The 14,108-nt window shown below is 40.6% G+C and overlaps 1 protein-coding gene across 3 annotated transcripts in view; it reads left to right on the top strand.

Moving 5' to 3' along the window:
* The first annotated feature begins 1,791 nt into the window (after positions 1-1,791).
* Positions 1,792-14,108, top strand: part of PRELID2 (PRELI domain containing 2) — a 93,773-nt gene continuing 81,456 nt past the window's right edge. For 2 of the 3 annotated variants that reach the window (XM_068536105.1, XM_068536103.1), the window contains exon 1: positions 1,792-1,871. The gene's annotated coding sequence lies outside the window, so the exon portion shown is untranslated. The remainder of the gene's footprint in view (positions 1,872-14,108) is intronic. The other variant, XM_068536107.1, reaches the window with a different exon arrangement.

The raw sequence follows: 14,108 nt of genomic DNA, 5'->3' as shown, positions 1-14,108 counted from the left end.
AGAATAACACTGTAAAATCTGTTATCTATTTATACGCATTGCTTTTCTATGGTAATTATTTTGATTTTCGTAACTTAATTTTTTCAAGATTTGTTTGTTATTCTCTAATATTCAGCTGTTAATATAATTCAACAGTGGAGTGATCTTCAGACAATATACATACTTCTAATAAAAATATTAAACTATTTTTCAAGACCAAGATAATTTTGCCTGTTCTCTTTTAGCCAAAACAATGGCACTATCGCTCACCAACTTTCTTTGCTTCTGTACTTAACTATTTCCTGACTCTGTTTATGTTTTCTTACAGCTATTGGCTCTTCTGTCTTTCCAGAATATCAGAGGAAGGAATGATGTCGAGAGATCCTAAGACCTTTAAGTGTATTCTTCTGCTTTTTGACAGGAACATTCGACCACAGATACTGTTTGTTGGACATGCAGGACGGTATTACCAGGTGCTTGATGTGCAGTGTTTCCCAGATGGGCACCACCCTTTGGTATCTTATGGGACTTAGAGTTTCAGTGGAGGAGACAGATATATAAACAGAAAATTACAATATAGTGTGACAAGTTCTGGGAAAGGGGAATTCCAGGGAGCATTTGGAGCACATAGAAGGGACACCTAACGTAGCCTGAGTGGGGTTAGAGTGGCTTCCCAGAGGAAGAGGTGTGAACTCTGTTGGTTTCTTTTCCTTACCCCAAGCTCTTAAGAGCATTTAATATTTTTCATTTCATAATAAATACATCTACTAATGATTACATTTATTTATTCAGTTAAGTATTTATTGAATACTGGGGATGTATCACTAGACAAAACGGACAAAGTCCTGGTCCCTGTGGAGCTTACATTTTGGTGGGGTGATATTGACAACTAAAATATATGTATTTAGAGACAACTAAAAATATGTAATACAGAATAAAAAGATACTTATCTGATTAAACTATACACATATGTATATAATGTATAGTGTGTTAGAGAAGGATAAATGTTTGATGAAAAATAAAACATTGCTGAGGATCGGGAGTTAGGAGGGGTTGCATTTTTCAATTAGTTTTCAAGGAAGTGTCCTTGAGAAGGCGTCCTTTAAATAAAGGCTGAAAGGGGATTGAAGGAGTTGCGAAGTTATCTGGGGTAGGACTATTCCAGGCAGAGGAAACAGCACAGGAAGGAGAGCAAGGTGTGTTTGAAGGGCAACGAAGCCAGCATGGCTGGAGCACGGTGAGCAAGGTGACAAGAGGAGGTCAGAAAAGAAGGCGTGTGCGTGTGTCGGGACCAGGCGGTGCCTTCTTGTGAAACCGTCATAAGAACTTGGGTGTTACCGTGAGAGAGGTGCTGCTCTGGATGGGAGCTGTTTTCTGAAACCCCTCACCCTCTCCTTCAGCTCCCTCCTCTTACTGCTGGGGCAGGGGACCTGCAAACTACACTTCCCAGAGTCCCTTGCCCGCTGGCGTCCTCTTAGGTTCTGCCCTGGGAGGTGCTGGCAGGACTGCAAGAAGGGAGGAAGGAAGAGCCTTCCTTGTTTTTCCAGCTGAGAGTCCCGGCAGCCTTTCCCATGTGGCAGCTGCCCTAGCAGCAACGGCAGCTGGGGACTCTGGCTCAGGCAGCTTCTTCCAGCCATGGTCCCTTCAGTGGCTCTGATTGCAGGTTCCATGTCACACCATATTCCCTTTGTTCCTCCAGCCTGAGGGTGGCAGTGGCTTCCTGCAGTTACTCCTCTTTGTCATCAATTCCTTATAATACGTATCCTCTCTCTGAGATATCTAGAGTGGTTTCTGGTTTCCTGATTGGATGCCGACGGATACAAATGTTTTGAGCAGCAGAGGATCACCATCTAATTTACGTTTTAACAAGCTACTCTGGCTGCTGTGTTGAGGTAAGATGCTACAGGGCAAAAGTGAAAGTGGGAGACCATTTAGGAGACCACTGCAGTAAGCCTGGTGACAGCTAATGGTGGTCTAGGCCAGGGTGGCTCCAGAGGAAGTGGTAAAAGTGGTCAGATTGTGGATATATTTTGAAGGTAGAGGTATAGGGTCTACTTACTGTCCTTTGTATGCAGAAATATTGCTTGTGACCTACTTAACTGTATGCAAAACTTTCCTGAGTTCTTTGCTTACTAGTGGAGATAAGTTTGCACAAAAATCCGCTTTCTGATTTGTGTACTACAAGCATTACCAGTGGGTTGGGCAGTGTCAGGGACAGGTTTAGGGCAAGGTTAGCCAACCAGGACGCATAAGACTATGAGAATTCCTTCAGAGCTAGAGACAAATAAGAGGGTTAGAAAGTATCACAGTGATGCTGTGGTCAAAATAAAAATAATGCTATATCCTTTGAAAACTTAAAAAATTTTCAGTGAATACATGTTTTCAAAAGGCACACTATCTATCCATTCATTTATATTCCAGCAAGATCAGATTCCAGGAAGCTAAAGTCTAAGCATTAATCTTTCTTATTTTGAGATTTAAAAAATATTATACATAAAAGACATTATATATAATATAATATCACTGTGTATTTGTATAGTCTTAGTAGCTTTTTTTTTCTGTTTGGTTTCATAGACTTTTGTGTATACTCTCTTTTTGTTTGTTTGTTATGTGTACTCTTTTAAATCATGCTTCTATTTAATAAAGAATTAATAAGCAGGGGATTCAAAGAGGAAAATACACTTAGTATTTAGCATTAATGAGATTATGATCTTGGGCCTCTGGTCAGCATAATGAGTGAATCTGGCCTTACAGCTCGGGGAGGACGCAGTTGCCTCCTCTGCTACTTCCTCCAGTGACTTTTGGTTCCTGTGCTGGCCCAGGTCAGCTGGGCCGCAGGGGCGCTGTATTGCAGAGTTAATTTACTTGTTTATTTTAACAAGTACGTATCAGCTGTAGTGTGTGCAAGACACTGTTCTTTTTTTTTCTTTTAAAATTTTTATTTTCATTATTATATTAATACTTTTCTTCTGAATTTTAGAATTTTATTTATTTTTTTTATACAGCAGGTTCTTATTAGTTATCCATTTCATACATATTAGTGTATATATGTCAACCCCAATCTCCCAGTTCATCACAAGACACTGTTCTTAGCACTCCACATTTACTAACACCTTGAATCGTCCTAACAATTGAATTAATTCAGTTTAGGGATCACCTCTTAGTCCCGATGCCGAAAACTCAGCCTCTCTGCACCAGTGCTGAATGGACTCTTGGAAACAGAGTTCTGGGTGACATAGAAAAGAGCAGCTTTATTGCTTTGCCAGGCAAAGGGGGCCACAGTCGGCTTGTGCCTCTCAAAACTCTGTGTCCCAACCCGAGGAGATTTGGTAAGAAGTTTTTTTTATAAATTTATTTTTATTTATTTATTTATTTATTGTTGGCTGCGTTGGGTGTTCGTTGCTGCACGCGGGCTTTCTCTAGTTGCGGTGAGCAGGGGCCACTCTTCATTGCGGTACGCGGGCTTCTCATTGCGGTGGCTTCTCTTGTTGCAGAGCACGGGCTCTAGGCACGTGGGCTCAGTAGTTGTGGCTCGCGGGCTCTAGAGCGCAGGCTCAGTAGTTGTGGCGCACGGGCTTTGTTGCTCTGCGGCATGTGGGATATTCCCAGACCAGGGCTCAAACCTGTGTCCCCTGCATTGGCAGGTGGATTCTTAACCACTGGGCCACCAGGGAAGTCCCTGGTAAGGAGGTTTTTTTTTTTTTTTTTTTTCTTATAGTTGTGGCGCATGGGCTTAGTTGCTCCATGGCATGTGGGATCTTCCCAGACCAGGGCTCGAACCCATGTCCCCTGCATTGGCAGGCGGATTCCTAACCACTGCGCCACCAGGGAAGTCCCTCTGTTAAGGAGTTTTATAACAAAGGTTCAAGGGCGGAGTTGCTGATAGGGATCAGAGTGTGTGCAGGGCCTGCACTCCTTTAATCCGGCCTCCTGATGAACTTCTCTGGTTCCTTTAATCTGGCCTCAGGTGGTCCTGATGAACTTCTCGAGGTTATCAAACTGTGACCTTCTCTCTGGAACATCTTCCAGTTGGTGGAGGTTTTAGTTCTGCAGAAGAGCTTAAAGATATTGTTACGTCGTGTATCCCTTGAGGTGGAACCAGGATCCTGTTCCAAGGCTGCTCTATCGTTTCCTGGCGGCTCCGCCCGTGTCTCTGCATCCCCTCCCTTTCCTGATTAGCAACTGTTGGAATCTACCCTTTGGATCTCAGGGAAGGTCATGGAGGCTGGAAACTATTCCCTACAAACAAGAAATGGGGGACACGGACATGGAAAGGCTTCCATGCCCAGGATCCCCACATGGTCCTGCTCGATTTCAGTCCCACACAGGATGTTCCTTTCCATTGGGTGCCACGTCCACCCAGACTATACACCTGCAGGCCCTTGCTGTGGTCCTCACAAACATCTTGCCTCACTATGCCTTTGTGAAAGGAACAAGCTGTATGAAAACGGGGGCTGACCTTATATGATTGTAACGAGGCAACCTAACTTAGCAAGACTACCTTTGCTGACTGTGCTGGCCACTTGCAACCCTGGTCCTTCCTTTCTTTTCTAGTTCACCCTCTGTTTTTATTAATCTGTTGGGTAGAGTGACTTATCTTCATGGCCCCTATTCCCAAACACGGCTTAGCCTCAAGGCCTATCTGCTTCTCCACAGGCCAAGATCTGCAGGGCCAGGGGTTTTCTTTCACACACCCCACCCTTCTTGGAAGACGCTTGTGGTTTGAAATGACTTATCTTCCCTTCCCTTCCTGTCCAGGGGATTCTGTGGGGTGAGGAGGGCAAGAGTCCATACTCCTGAAACCTTTGCCCCTGGAATAACTCTACTATTTTTCTGTTTATATTTTGGCTTCCTTTTTTTTTTTTTCCAGATAAGATTCCTATTGAAGAGAATGTTGAATATTTAAAATATTTTTTGAAATCCACATAATTTACCTTTCCAAAGACATCAATTAAGCTTACATTTATAGGGAAGATGTTGTTCTTATTCTAAGTCTTCTGAAAACACGAATCGCTGTGGTAAAATATTCATTTAGACCTGTGCCAGTGACATTTATAAAAAACTTCTGTGGTTCACTAGAGCTTAAGCTGAGTGAATTTTATGCTAAAGGTAAATTTGAAAGAAATGTTCACAGTTGTTTTTATCACCTGTCCTCATTAGTTGCGTCTCCTCATTTTCTAATTAACCACAGAGAGTTTGCATTCCTGCAATTATGTGAGAGAGAAATGGAGTTATGTCAGTGTCAGATTGTGGCATATAATTACTGCCTGTGTTAAAGAACGTGTACAGCCCAGAGAAGAGAAGACTTGGAACCATAATACAGTAGAACTTCCTCATTGCTTGGGGGTGGGAGAGTGGGCGAAGGAAGTAGGAGGGGGAAGTTAAATCAGGCCTTGACAAAATTAGAGTCAACCTGTATCTCCTTTAACATGACGAGATTCCTCTTTGTACGTTCCCCTTAGCATCACTTTTGTCCAGCTCCCAAGTCCTTCTTTCCCTATTAATGATTAATTCTCAGAAGACTGGGGCCAGTAATTCACATTTAGGTGTGAATGGCTAGTAGATTATTGACCATGGCTGTTTTTTAGGTTCAAAGTGTTATGCTATTGAAAGCCTCCTATGAGTCAGGCCATGTGCAAGACACGAGGAGCCAGAAGATGAAACAGACATAGTACCTTCTCTCGGAGACATTATAGTCTCACAGGGAACCAGAGATTTAAATAAATATTTGCAAAATAAAATTATATTTGCCATAGGAGAGGAAGAGAAGAGAGAGTGGCTAACTCTCCTTGAATTGTGGGTCTCTTTCATTGAGCTACGAGCTCCTTAAGGGCAGGAAGTGTGCCTCATCTATCACTGTATCCCCAGCATCTCCTACAAAGCCTGGTGCATAGAAGGTGCTCAGTAAATGATTGGTGATTTGGTGTTTGCAGAGACATGACACTTGGTTGCACACACGGCCCTCCTCAGTGTATTGCCGTATGGGCCAGTGCCTTGGGAAATTTCACACGTAGACAGCTTCTAAAATGGCTCCCAATGATCCCCACCTCCTGGTAATCATCCTGTGCAATCATCTCCTTGATGTGAACTGGACTGAGTGATTTGCTTCAAACAGTAGGCTATGGCAAAAATGACGGGATGCCATCTCTGAGAACAGATTATAAAAGACTATGACTCTTTCTCTGGCTTTTCTTGCTTCCTCACCTGATGAAGCCAGCTGCCATGCTGTGAGCTGCATTATAGAGAGGTCACGTGGCCACGAACAGAGGGTGGCTCCTGGCCAACAGCCAAGGAGGAGTGGAGGTCCTCAGTCCAGCAACCACTAGGAACTAAATCCTGCCGACAACCACATGTGTGAGCTTGGAAGAGGCTCCTTTCCTAGGTGAGCTTGAGACTCAACCAGAGCTGACCTCTTAATTGCAGCCTTGTGAGGGACCTGGGGCCACAGCCACCCAGTTAAGCCCTGCCCGGATCCCTGGCCTGTGGGATGCTAAACTTCGAGATAATAAATGTTGTTTTAAGCCAGTAAGTTTGGGGACCATTAGTTACATAGGGATAGATAATTAACACAAGGTAAGACTACCTTCTCTCTAGGTCTTTATTGACAGATCATTTCTTTGGTTTTGTTTTGTTTTGTTTTTTTTGACAGATCATTTAAATCCAAAAGGTTTTCCCATAGAGAGGAATACACAGAATCATTTGTTCTTTGTTTAATGTTCAATTTATTAAACTCATGAATCTAATACCCCAAACTGAAAATGAATTTTTTCTTGGGGCCTTTAAATATTGATTACAGATTTATTAAGCATATCATTTTAAACAGTTTAAACTAACTGTAATTATATATTTAGAACAGCTGATCCTTTTAAACACTTCAAAACCATAATTCACAAACATATAAAACAAAGGCTACAGAACTTATTGTTATAGTTTCACTTAAATTTACTCTAAAGCATCAATAACATAGGTTTAATGTCTTTCTTATTTCTCTTCTTGTTTTTCTATATTTGTTTTTAGATACCCTCAGAGTTTCAGCATTATTAATTTTATTCCTTTCCTTGGGTCATAAAATTCTTAGCAGATTCTGAAGAAAAGATTACCTTATCAGAACTGCCTAGATTGCAGAGCTTTGGTTTATTGACTGACTAATTCTTGATCATACTTGTTTGTTTCTCTCAAGGTGATTCTAACCCAAACCACCTTTCTATATTAAGCTTTTCTATAAAAGCTTAACTATAAAAATTAACTATAATTTTCTATAGTTAAATTACACCTGTTAATGCCAGTGTGACTATTTCAGGCCTTATCTTATGCCTAGGGTTTTAGTTTTGCAACCTAGTATTTATCTCTGATTGAAAAAAAAAATCACTTGGCCATTGTTATATATAACCTATAGTCTTGTCATAATCAAGTATTGATTTTTGTCTCTTAGCATTAAAAAGTTACATCTCCCTTATTAGCACTGAGATTTAATCTCCAAGGGGTTGAGAGATTAAGTCTGTTTAGTTAGTGTTCCTCTGTAGGTCATCTGGCAAACACTGTGGAACCCCCTTTCTAGTTGGTTATTGTCGGTGCCCACCCAAACTGAACAGTCCTTCCTGTTCTTGGCGTCTACATTTTCTGGGGCTATTTGACTTACAGCGTCCAGTGTTTATTCTTAACAGATAAAGCAGACATATGACTGTGCTTTATAAACATACAAGATTCATAGAAGAAATATCAAACCCTCTTAATTATTAAAATCAATAAAAAATAAACATGATCTATTATAGTCACTACTTTCTATTACAGTCATCTTTTGGGCAAGCTTCATAATAACTTTTCTATTTTGAGTCATTTTGAATTCATGGTCTTTCACAAAACTCATCTTGTCCTGTAAACCATGATGATGATTATGATGGTGATGTTGGTGGTGATGATGGTGATGGTGCTTTTGATGCTCAAATTGTAACTTCATCCTAAGAGATGCATCTTTTTTTAAATGGGCAAGAGTAAACTATAGTGTTTAAGGATGCACATTTGGGTGATAAAACCAAAAAAACAAAAACCAAGAAAGTCATTATTATAAAAGTGAGGATATGAAGAAGGGGAAGGCGGTGTCATCAGAATGAGGCTCGTGGAAGGAGCTTATGGAATAGGTGGCAAAGTTCTATTTTTTGACCTGGGCAAACATTTGATTTGTGTGTGTGTTACATCTGCTCTATTTGTATAATAGTAATTTTATTAAAAAAACTGTCACCGTACGGTCACTGGGGGGCCCTTTATGTTGACTCCTTTATCCTTTATACACTGCCCCTAATATTCTTGAAAACTCTCTTGCTTTTTGGCAACAATAGGATGTTGGAGAGATGTTCTGAAATTTTTTGTTTTCCATCATAAATCATGAAATTAGCTACCTTCCAAAGGATTCTGTTTTCTTTTAATAGGAAATAATTCTAAAGACCAGGACCTGGGCTGTGGGGATGCACATGGAAATGTGTGGTGAGCAAGAATGCATTGCTGTTGCTACTGGGTCACTGAGAGCTGAAAACATACTTATTAAGGTTATTATTTCACACTGATATTTCCAATTTAACTTATGATATTGCTATTCCATACTTTTCTTGTATTATATAAGGTTTCATCAACTACAAGCCTTTCTCCTGAATTGACAATCTTTTTGGTCTGATAAAGCTCCTGGATGGAGCCAAGACATGCTTTATATCACATTCTGCTCTTTGGTAAAATAATTCCCAAACTTCTGTCAGTCACATAATTCATAAATTTTTTTCTACAAATTTGCTAAGTGTATAATTTTGTAGCATTTATATTATTGTTTTCTTAATATTTTTGTTTAATCAATGTTAAAGTGACCCCCTTAAAAGAATGATATTCATATTAGGCAATAATATCTGTGGAAATATAAGATTTCATTAATGGGCCATGTATTTTTTCCAGTATCTATTAAGATGGATATAAGTGATGGAATTTGAGGAGACTCAATAAATGTCATCTTTCTCACTCAAGTTTAGCACCACCTGAAAGGTAGACAAAAATCAGGAAAAAAAGAGCTCAAAATATGAGGTTCATTACTAATAAAGGCTGCACTGGGGGATGTTGCTTAGGAGCTGGATGATTACGGGCTCCCTTAGAGTGGACCCCAGGCTTGGACAGACACAACCATCGACAGGCCTGACCTGCAGTGTTGCCGCATTTCCCTCACAGCCAAGGACAGCACAGAACTTGTCCTCCCTGAAGGAGACAGATTCAAAAAGTAAGGAGAGAAAAACTGAGCTACCATACTTAGTTTTTTCTCCAAACTCACCAATCAGGCAGGAATGAGTAAGGGTGCAGAGAGGGGCAAGGGAACATTAAGCTAATGGATATTTCTGTAAATAAAACACAAAGTCAGGGGAAATAACTACTAAAAATACATGTTTGTCCACGTATCGAGTTAAAGCATCTAAGTACAACTTTTGGGAAATGCTGCTATAGTGAACAGTGTTACGGTAAAGTGCCTGTGAAGTTCACCTTGTCCAATATTTCTTGGGTACCTTCCCTGCATCTCAATTTATTTGTTACATTTGGAGGAACACATTTAATGCAGAAGAGTCTGTCTGAATCCAAATCAGAGTGAGTCATATTGACAATGTAGCACATATGCCATCTGGGTCATTTTTCAGATACTTGTGTTAAATAAACTATCATTATGAAATCATAATCAAAAGGTTCCAGCCCTTCTTATGCCACTGGGTGTTATTTTACCTTCACTATTCACAAAACGACTATACAATGGCAAAATCTTCTGAGTTTTCATTCTTTATTTCCTTAATTGAGTCGGGGACACTTATTCCCTTCAAATATTTTGATACGGTAGTTTCCTCTGATCAGGCTCTATAGAATGACAGTGCTTAAAGGAAAAAGTAGAGATACCCTGACTCCCCCCTTGTTTTATAGAGACGAGAAGTGAAGGTCTGCAAAGGCAAAGGACTTGTCCAAGGTCACATCCTACTTAACTGACTTAACCCCAGATTTGGGGTCTTCTAACTCTCAGTTCATTAATTTTTTTTTCTTTTTTTTTTTTTTAAATCATCAACAATTTTTATTTATTTATTTTTTTTAACAGGCAGTAAGTCTTTTTTTAAAAATTTTAAAAAATTTATTTATGGCTGTGTTGGGTCTTCGTTTCTGTGCAAGGGCTTTCTCTAGTTGTGGCAAGCGGGGGCCACTCTTCATCGCGGTGCGCGGGCCTCTCACTATCGCGGCCTCTTTTGTTGCGGAGCACAGGCTCCAGACGCGCAGGCTCAGTAGTTGTGGCTCACGGGCCCAGTTGTTCCGCTGCATGTGGAATCTTCCCAGACCAGGGCTCGAACCCGTGTCCCCTGCATTGGCAGGCAGATTCTTAACCACTGCGCCACCAGGGAAGCCCCATTAATTTTTTAATGCTGCCCCTGGGCTGTTAAACATAAAGTCAAAATGAGAAAGCAAGGGGTCTTAGCAGAGAAAAATTATTTCCTATCATTTTCTATCTCTAAAATATATTTTGAATCTCTCCATTCTTTTCCATATTCCACACCATCACCATAGTCCAGTCAACATCACCTCCTACTTGGATCACTGAAGTAACCTCAAAACACATCTTCCCCATTTTCAACCTCCAACTCAGTTTCTCCCCTTCACATGAGTTGTTCACTGGAATGCTTTATCTTTTATTTTTCACCACTCAGAACTCAAGCCCTAACTTTTTTGATTCCTCATACTGTGATCTCTAATAGAACACAAACTTTCCCCCATATTTAGCTGATTTAAAGATCTGTAAAATGAAAATATAGGTACTAATTTATTGGAAAAAATCCACCTATAAGTGGACCCATGCAATTCAAACCTGTGTTGTTCAAGGGTCAACTGTATATCTATTTTGTTTATTGATGTTTCCTCAGTGTCTGGAAAACTGCCTGTATGTGGTGACTCCCCCAAAAATATTTATTGAAAGAAGTAACAGCAAACACTACCCATTGGATACTTACAGATTTTAAGATAAAGACATGGACCAGAATTTCGGGGATTTTGGCTCAAAGATACCTGGCCTGGTATGTCTAGGTTAACAAGGAGATGCATTTTATTTTTTTTAAATTTTATTTATTTATTTATTTTTGGCTGTGTTGGGTCTTCGTTGCTGTGCGCAGTCTTTCTCCAGTTGCGGCGAGCGGGGGCTACTCTTCGTTGCGGTGCGCAGGCTTCTCATTGCAGTGGCTTCTCTTGTTGCGGAGCATGGGCTCTAGGCATGAGGGCTCAGTAGTTGTGGCGCACGGGCTTAGTTGCTCTGCAGCACGTGCGATCTTCCTGGACCAGGGATCGAACCTGTGTCCCCTGCATCGGCAGGCAGATTCTTAACCACTGCACCACCAGGGAAGTCCAAGAGGATGCATTTTAGTAAGACAGTACAGCTAACAGATTGCACTAATAGCATGGATTATCAAATGCTCCTACAATAACTTTTAGACTGCAGCAAAATGAAAAAAACGAGTTTCCAAGAATCTATAAATCAACATAGCATATTAAAGTGTTGTAAAAAACTAAGCAAATCTATATTTTTCAACCTCTCATCCTGTCTAGAAGATGAAACACAATCCTGTTATGAACTGGCTTAGGTAAGTCCTATTGGTTGAAGTATGGAGACTTTAAGATTTTCTTTTTATTAGTCATTAGTTAACTACTGAGAATTTTCCTCTTAAGCAAACTTTCTTATAAGTATCTGAGTAAGTGTGTTGGGCCTCAGCTTCGTCGTTTGTAAACTATGGATATAACAGTACCTGGCTATTGTGGTGAGGATGAAATAAGTTAACACATGCGAATTACTCAAAGCAATTACACAAAGAACAGTGCCTGGCTCATATTAAGTGCCCAACTTATTACGAACAGCTAGTATTAGTGCTTTAGTTCCTTTATTATTTTATTTGAATAGCAATTTCCTCTACCAGAGAACTTATTTGTACATCACCTTATCTGAATTGCATGAAAGATTCAGCACTTAGTGTTTGCAGGGTGCCAGAGATACAAAGAAATGTAAGACCCAGTCCCATCTTTGAGAAATTTGCAATTGAGTTCCAGCAAAGTACTTTATCCTATGGCTTGCTTTTAGAAAATACCCCTCCAGGGGAGCTAAATTTGGACTGTCAGCTTTTTACCAATTAGGATTCTCTAGGTTGCAAGTAAGAGAAGCCACCTCAGACTGGCTTGGACTACAAAGTGGATTTGTTAGCCCATGTATGGGGCAATGAAAATAGTGTGGTTTAATTGGGGGTAATTGGCGAGGGGTTCCATAGTGTTCACTTTAAGGCCGAGATTAAAAAAAACAAGACTGGGAATTCCCTGGCAGTCCAGTGGTTAGGACTCCACGCTTCCATTGCAGGGGGGCATGGGTTCAATCTCTGGTCAGGGAACTAAGATCCCACATGCTGTGCGGTGCCGCAAAAAAAAAAAGAAAAAAAGGCCCAGATTTTCCTATCTGTTGTTTCCTGTCATCACAGGGATGGCGTCAAACCAAGGCTGTGGCCCCAGTAAACCTCCCTTTATGTCTCACTGGTCCAGACTGGGTCAGATGCCCATTCTACTGCCAATCAGTGGTAATGAATATCTTTCCTAGGCCAGTAAGGCCCACCACTGAAGCTAGGGGTCGAGTGAACACCTGAAGAAAAACAGGGTTCTATCCTGAAGACAGAGGGCAGGATGAATGCAGAGTAAACAACCAACAATTCCCAGCCTACCCTTCGAAGGGGGAACTGTATCTTACTTTTCTTTATGTTCTAACACGTTCTGTGCCAGCTGCACAGAAGATGCTTAATAAATACTAGCAGAAAGAATGGATAGTAAATAGACCTAGGAAGAATTATTTATTCACCTTACATAAGCCTCCTGAGTCCTAGAAATGTTTGTCCCAGGAACTAACGTGACCAGTTCTTTCTTGTTTAATTGCCTTTTCCCTTAGCAACGTAACCATGGACTCCGGTAGTGCTAGAGGGGAGGTCTGGATTGACCCTTCCTTCTGGAGCCCCATCGTTGATTAATTATAAGTTGTGATGTTCCTCATTCATTCCCAGGTCATGGGGCATCTTTTGGCTGGTTGGTATCATACGTCATGGTAGATGAGTCAATCTTCTAAGGTTTGTGCCCAGAGAAATTGCCATTTAAGCTCCTTCTTTATTCCAACTCTGAAGTTAGGGAAGCAGATGTTGATGGACTAATTAGCATCTTGGGAGGACTCAGAATGATCTCCCCATCCTTAAACTGTTGTTTAATCGGTTGTCCCAGAGAGACACTGAGAGCCTCACTGGAATGTGGCTTCATGCAGAAAAAACAGCCCGGCCGAGCCTCCAAGTCACCATATGGAATGACAATGGTAACAACTATAGTAAAAAAAAAAAAAAAGCAAGTCTAATGCCTGGTCACAAGTAAGAATAATGTTAGGTACACGTGACATTGGTAAATGTGTTACATCCCTGGAATTAACCCTTTGACTTGCATGCTCAGCATCTCTTTTATCTCATCTCTAACTAAGAAAGCATCCATATTTTAGGGGTAGACTTGGGGTAACCAAGTACACACAACCACTGCATAATATCATCTACAATAAGTCATTTAAGCTTTTGGGGAGCTAAAAGCAAAGTCAGGAGCCACTTTATTCTGAGACATCACTACCACATTAATTAAATATGCTCTTACTGGTAAGATCAGCCTTCTTGGTGAGCAAACAAAGGCAGTTGCTTGATGGCTTAAGTTAATCTTGATGTGACCGTTCTAGGAAAAGAATTTTTTTTTTCCAACGAGGAAAGAATTATTCAGAGTCCTTGCATGAATCGTCTATTTCTAGGGGTAATTTCTCTAATATTTATGTTTACCTCGAATTTTATTTTCTCATGCTTTCATAAGTCACCAGTACCTCTTTTGATTGGCTTATTCTTTCTTCAGAAGTATGAATGCCTTTGATCTAAACGCTCTTTTGTGTTCTGCCTTCAAATCATTCCAGTTTTCTTCCAGTGATTTTGTATCTATTAGTTTACACTTCTGCAGAGAAAAATTTTGGGAGACTGGATTCTACTCCCTTCGGATAAGTCAACCTCTGTAAGCTTCAGTTTATTCATCTGTAAACT

Source organism: Eschrichtius robustus, chromosome 2 (assembly GCF_028021215.1).
Source record: "Eschrichtius robustus isolate mEscRob2 chromosome 2, mEscRob2.pri, whole genome shotgun sequence".
Lineage (NCBI taxonomy): Eukaryota > Metazoa > Chordata > Mammalia > Artiodactyla > Eschrichtiidae > Eschrichtius > Eschrichtius robustus.
Note: the sequence above shows the minus strand (reverse complement) of the source record. Positions and strands in the feature narration are given on the sequence as shown.